The sequence below is a fragment of the Cetorhinus maximus genome, chromosome 3 (assembly GCF_964194155.1).
Source record: "Cetorhinus maximus chromosome 3, sCetMax3.hap1.1, whole genome shotgun sequence".
Taxonomy (NCBI): domain Eukaryota; kingdom Metazoa; phylum Chordata; class Chondrichthyes; order Lamniformes; family Cetorhinidae; genus Cetorhinus; species Cetorhinus maximus.
The window spans coordinates 9,288,201-9,295,191 of NC_135881.1; the positions used below are offsets into that span (position 1 = coordinate 9,288,201).

Here is a 6,991-nt window from a genome sequence, read left to right on the forward strand (position 1 = left end):
TAACGCACAAATTTTGTAGCACCCAATCTGAGTGTTTATGTGGCTTGTCCACATTGTGACATAATCCAGGAGTGACCACAAGGGAAATGACTCTGATGGTAACAGAGTTGGGGTAAAAGCAACTGGCCTTGAACCTCTGTCGACCAAGTGTGGAAATTCATCACCAAAGGTACTAGCAACTAGGTAGCCAATCGCATAGCTCGTGGTCCGAAGACCTACCCTGAATACATTGTGATGTGAGTTGCCGCCTTTATTAATTTACTACATTAGCACAGGAAAAGCCGATTTAAGTTAACACATTGATAATTAACAGCATGCACCCACCACCAAAATAATGCTAGAGGTAAGTGCCAAAACCATGAAGCTAGATTAACCCAGTCAACAGTCCATTTTAAACAAATATCCACTCTACCCACCCACCGGGAATCAGGAGTTGGACTTCCCACTCTGGGGGCAGAATTTTCTGGATGACATGCGGGTGGCGGAGCTCACACGTCAGCACAAATGTCGCGCGAGCGTCCCGACGTCAGTGCGCGGCATCATGATATCTAGCTGGGCGCGCTATGAAGAGTGACGCGCACCCGCCATTAATTAAAGGCCCTGTTAAGGCTCTTAACTCGGCAATTGAAGCCGATTTTGAGGAGCCCGTGCGATCTTCGCCTCAGCGCACGGTCCCAACGGGCAGGCGGGTAACTGATTTTTTAACAAACCTCATCCACGGGCAGGATATATGGGCTCAGAGGGGTTGTTCATGTTTTTTCTGAAGTATTTAATGCAGAAAGTGTTTTAAACTTGCCTGTGTGATTGTTAACAGTTCAGATCAATTTCCAACAGCTTTCTCTGTACTTTGAAGTTTCTGCTCACCAGTCTGCAGACAGTAATCTTTATCGGGCCTGCAGCTTTCCGGAGGCCTCCATTTAGCCTGGGTATGGGTTCTGACATCTCCACTGGAGGCAGCTCCTCTGAGGAGGAAGGGAGGGATAGAACGAGGAGGAGGCCAGGAGTGGACAATTAGCCTCCAGGGGAGCCACCTTTGGGAGGCCAGGCGCAGGCACAAGGGGTGCAGGGCCAAGAGGTTGTCCAAGGTGGAAGGGGCTGCAGAAGATGCCACTATCCTGCTGCCAGGGTGTACAGGCGGAGAAGCAGCTACCTCAATATGACTGAGGTGCAGTGCCGAAGGAGGCTCTGACTGTCAAGGGAGACAGTCAACCATATCTGTCAGATGATTGGCCCTGAGATCTCCCCTAACTGTGTGGGTGGACACCCCATGCCAGTGGCACTGAAGGTCACAGTTGCCCTCCACTTCTATGCATCTGGCTCCTTCCAGGGCTCAGTGGGTGATCTTTGTGGTGTCTCCACACTTGTGTTAAGCAGGTTACAGACGCTCTGTTCAGACAGGCATTGAACTTCATCCACTTCCGCTGGCACCAGGCAAGTCAGACACAGTGAGCCAGAAGCTTCGCGGCCATTGCTGGCTTCCCCCGTGTCCAGGGTGCTATAGATGGTACACACGTGGCCATCAAGGTGCCAGCAGGTGAGCCTGGTGCCTTTGTCAACAGGAAGGGCTTCCACTCCATGAACGTGCAGATAGTGTGTGATCACAGGATGCAGATTCTGCAAGTTTGTGCAACTGGGCAGCTCCCACGACGCCTACATCCTCAGACACTCCCAGGTGCCGGGGCTCTTCAGTGTTCCAGCTCGGCTGGATGGTTGGCTGGTGGGTGACAAGGGCTCTCCCCTCAGGTGGCTCATGATGCCTCTCCGCCGTCCAAGAACAAAAGCTAAGCAGCTACAATAGGAGCCACAGCTCCACAAGGGCTGTGCTGGAGCGAGCCATCGGTCTTCTCAAGATGCGCTTCAGTTGCCTGGACCGTTCAGGGATGCACTCCAGTACCCCCCAGATTGCGTCTCTGTGATAGTGGTAGCATGCTGCGCTCTGCACAATCTTGCACTGGAAAGGGGGGATGCAGTTGACGATGAAGACCTTGACGCAGTGGATGAGGCTGCACATGATGAATCCAGCAGTGGCTCAGAGGGTGAGGAATCACAGGGCGATGATGAGGGGCAGCACGCTGACCCACTACTACACCAAGGAGGCAGGGACACCCGGGACACTTTAATCCAAAGACCCTTCAGCTAGCTCCACACACATGGATCAGCAGGACCAGCATTGCCTGGCACACGTGGCACATCGTTGCAGCTGATGAGGTGGAAGATGTAGCCCCTAAGGGCTCAGTACATAAGAATCAATGTCCACTCAAACACTCATGAGATGTCTGTGAAACATACAAATGCAGCACAAAGGAAACACCCTCAGCCATGGTCAGAAAAGTGGACTTTATTGCCACCAAAATAAAACTCAAAGGTTGCTCTGACGCACATAATGATATATTCCCTAATCTAGGGCCAACACAAAAGCACCAGTGACAAACCCATGGAGTCCTTAACATGCCTTATGCTTACGTTTGCGGGAGCTACGTCTAGGTGCCGCCCCATCGCTCGGAGTGGCTTGTGAGACAGCCTGCTGACTCTGCTGTCCAGTTGGCCTCCATGACCTTGGCGGGCGTCCTCTGGCCCGTGGAGCCTGTGCTGGCCCTGCCTAGGAAGGAGTGGCCAGTTCCTGAACTGGCACCTCCCCAGTTGTCGCAGCCTCAACATATGCAACGGTCACTGGCAGAGGGGCGGAGGAGCTGCTGCTCTCATACAGAGCGCCGAGAGGAGCTCGAAGCGACGACAGGCAGCTGCTGCACCGACGTGAGGTCACATTGCACCTCCCTGCTCACCGCAGATGGATGGGCACCGAGCTGGGACACTTGGTGCCCAGAACATTTCCCACGTTGCCAACGACTACCTGTGTCCATTAGTGCTGTGAGGGCTTGCAGGTCAGAGCATAACCTAATAAGAAGATTCTCAATCCGCTGGAAGGCCCTCTCCATGAGAGTCGCCAATCTCTCAATGGAGGAAGCCTGAAGCTCTGTCCTGAGGTTCATGCCTTCACTGACACTCTGCCTGGATTCCTCCACCACAGAGACCAACTGAAGCACACCCTCATGCAACCCTGCCAGATGCAAACGCGATTCCTGCCACTGGTCCTGCAGCTGCTGCATTGGTGACGTCTCCAGAGACACAGCATCACTGCCGGACTCAGCATATGCCTGGTCCCCTGCAGCCCTCCGGCTGCTAGCACCATCAGCACTTTCTGTCCGTGCCATCTCCTCCAGCAATTGTGAAGTGCCCTCTCCACTGTGACCTGGGGCACTAGCCAACGTCATAATCCCCACCGATGTGGTAGTCGCTGCTCTGGTGACTGACTCACTGAAAGGATGTGACACAAGTTGCAAGTGTTGGCCCTCAGGTGTGGAGGGGGGTCTCTGGACGTGTTGGGGGCAATGTTGAAATTAACAAGGACAGTGCATCAGTTAGCGTTCAATCAGTAACACCTTTCATCCCTTTCCCCCCCCCAGCCTCGTAAGTCACTCACCCTTCAAGAACCTAAGAAGATGAACATTGGTGGAGCGGTAAATAGTGAAGAGGCGGCCCTAACATTACATGCGCATACAGACAGGCTGGTCAGATGGCCTAAGGAATGCCACATGGAATGTTATGTGGATAAGTGTGCCGTTAAGCACTTGGGCAAGACAAACAAGGTACAGGAATACATGAGTAATGGTAGGACCGTGGAAAGTCACGACAATTACAGGGACCTTGCTGGACAGACCCGTTAAGGTAGCAGAACAGGAACATAAGGCGTTTAACAAGGTCGAAGCCAAACTTGCCTTTATTAGCCGAGGAATAGAATGTCGGAAAAGGGAGGTCATGTTGCAAGTGCAGAAAATACTGTCGAGGCCACAGCTACACTTCTGTGTTCACTTGTGACCTGTGCTTCATGGGAGGGATGGCATTGGAGTGGGGAGAGTGCAGAGGTTCCTGACCTGGATGCATGCTGGCCCGGAGAGTTGGAGTGACGAGGAAACATTGCAAACACTTGCAACATTTGCCGTGGAGCACAGGAGATTGACAGGTCACATTCTTGACCTTCATACCGATATGAGGGGCATAGAACAGGTGGACAGAAGGCAACGGGGACGACTAACGTGGTGGCATTTATTTAAGTTGAGTGCCATGAGGTTGACAGGTGAGGTGCTGAGGACCTTTTGGACAGAGTAATGTGGGAAGCAGTGGCTGAAAGGGTGGTGGAGGTACAAACCCTCCTAAGATGCAATAAGTTAAGAAGGTAGCACGGCTGCTCCCAACAGACACCTTGGACACATTTGGCATCCATCACTTTGAATAACACAGGTCTCAGCGCCCATAGCAAGGAGGCGCAACTTGGAGTGGCGCCGAGGCCAGCAGATGGCTCTTGGCCATGACATCTTGAGGCTTCCCTTCCACCATCTCATCACCATCAATAAGACATGTGTTGGAGTTCTCTGAGGTCTCCCCCCACGTCTGTGTCGTTACTGCATTGGGCATTTGGCGCACGCTGGGTGGGCGAACAGATAGTGACCATGCTTACATCAGCCTTAGTGGTTGAGGAGAAGATGGGTTCTCCCTGCAGCATATGTTGGTGTTTGTCACATTTGAGTAGTCTGGGGGCAACCTGCAGGGGAGGCAGCTAGACACATACTAAGGCTACCTGCTGGGTAAAATGGCCAAGGCTGACCTTGGTACTCACCCTTCCAGAGCGCAACAAATCATTGAAGCGCTTGCGGCACCGGGTTCCGGTGCGCTGCACAGCATCTTGAGAGCTAACAGCCTCCGCCACCTTCTGCCATGTGGTGGGGATCGACTCCCCGCCGATTCGAGCCACTTTCCCCTTGCTCCCATGATGAAACCCAAGAAGTTGACGGACGTACCCCCGGTCAGTTCCCTTATTTCATCATTCAGGTGTTGGTGGTACTTCTCTTTCTCTGCCCAAGCTTTCTCCAACAGGTTATTGTTCTCGAAGCATACTGTAACATTGACAACCGCCACTGCTCCGTCTTTAATGAATACCAAATCTGGTTTCCAAAGTGTCCAGTCCTTCGTGAAGAGTCTCTGTTCTAAGTGGGATGTCCAGCCGAATTTTGAGACAAACTGCTGCAGGTGGTCCAGGGCTTTGTCTCTTGATTCTTGCATCCTTTACGTACAATTAGCAGAGATTGTGAGGCAGTGATTCAAATGGGGTCTCATCTTCTACGAGATTTAACTGTGCCCAACAAGATCCACCATGACACAGGGACACCCCTACAGAGGTTGCACTGTAACAGTATACTATTGATGAGTTTGGCTTGTTTTGAGATTGAAACATGTTTTGAGCCAGGAGTTGGAGGTGTAGTCATTACCATAATATTTGATGCCTGATCCTTGACTTTGAAGTTTGGTCCACTTTAGGTATACTACCTCCCTCCAAGCCGCATATCTGTTCACTGGTTTGGGTCTGGACATTTGGGTAATGTCTGCCCAGTCCATGTCAATGATATATATCCTCTTGGCTCTTTTCACCTTAGCTCCCTCTCTTTCCGTACTTCTGTCTGAGGGTGTCCTCGATCTCCTGGAGCATTTTAAGGTTCCTCAAGGAGTCAGTTGATTTGTTATTGGTAACACTGTATTCGAATGAGGCTTGAGTCACCACGTCTGGCCAGCTCTCCAACGCCTCTAACTTGCGAATAATAGCCAAAAGGATCTGAACTTCAAGCTTTAGCACGGCTAGCCCTCTGTTTCTGTTACTGCTGTATAGTACTCCGTCTGTAACGTGTAGCGGAAGGTGGAGGATTTCTTTTGCGTTTTTGATGGTCTGGTTGAACTTGACCAATGTGTTCTGGGATACCTCAGCGAGAATCAAATGGAAGTATATTCTCAGAATCATGTGAGTTTATAGGATTTCAATCCTCTGGTTAGGTCGAAGTGCTGCCTTCTTCAAACTCTCTATCCATGAATCAAGTTTGGGCCCCACTGCTCCTCAGCGACCCACTCCCAAGGGTTGATTCTTGCTCCCAGGTATTCCTCTGCGTCGCCAGGTGTTATATACAAGATGGGGCCGTCTCGCAACTGCCAATTCACCATAAAGTTGTAGCCAGGTGGGTGAGCGTGTGGTGAAAACCAGAGAAGCCGTTATTATAATGAGCTGGCGATAATTATTATAACTTAACTGATTTCGATGGTGTCCGTTTAAGTGACAGAGATGGCTGAGAGACCAGAAGACTTGAATCTGCTGAATGCAGTCATTACCAGGATTATTAAAGAGGCGCTTCCAGATGGAGAGACTGTCTCAAAGGAAGCTCGTAGCGCAATATCCCGAGCAGCAAGTGTCTTCGTTCTTTACGCAAGCTCGTGTGCAAATAACTTTGCAATGAAGAGCAAGAGGAAAACACTGAGTGCCTCTGATGCACTTGCAGCAATGGAAGAGATGGAGTTTGATCGCTTCATAACCCCACTGAAAGATGCATTGGGAGCTTACAAGCGAGAGCAGAAAGGAAAGAAAGAAGCTTCAGAACAGAAGAAGGATAAGAAGCCTGAGAGTGAGGAACATGGCAAGAGCAAGGAAGATGAGAATAAGGAAGACACTGAAGTGGTGAAAATGGTGGAAGATGATCAAAAGGAGATAGAAAACGAGGAAGAGGATGTAGAAAATTGAGATGGCTGCGAATGCTGTGCAGGGGCTGAGAATGATGCTGTGTTGGAGTTTGGGCACGATCACATGGATTACCCCTATACGCTTCCACAGGCCTGTTTAAGGACTTTGTGCCATTGAGTTGGCATCACAAGGAGGCAGTGGTGGAGCTGCACTGTGCTATTTGTTTTTTGTATAGTTGGGTGAAATTGAACCTTTTCTAATTTGTTAATCATTTGTCATCTCTTTGTAAAATTGAAATTTTGAATAAAGCATTCAAAAAGACAAAAAAAATTCTACAGGAAGGTCTTAGCTTGCGTATGAGGTGGAAGCCCTTGGTCTTCCCGGCATTCACTTCTAGGCCTGTACTCTGACAGAAGTCCTGGTCGATGGCCAAGC

The 6,991-nt window shown here is 50.5% G+C and overlaps 1 pseudogene; it reads left to right on the forward strand.

Annotated features, from left to right (window-relative positions):
• Positions 1-6,163: 6,163 nt before the first annotated feature.
• On the forward strand, positions 6,164-6,616 carry LOC144672629 (DNA polymerase epsilon subunit 3 pseudogene; annotated as a pseudogene).
• Positions 6,617-6,991: the final 375 nt, after the last annotated feature.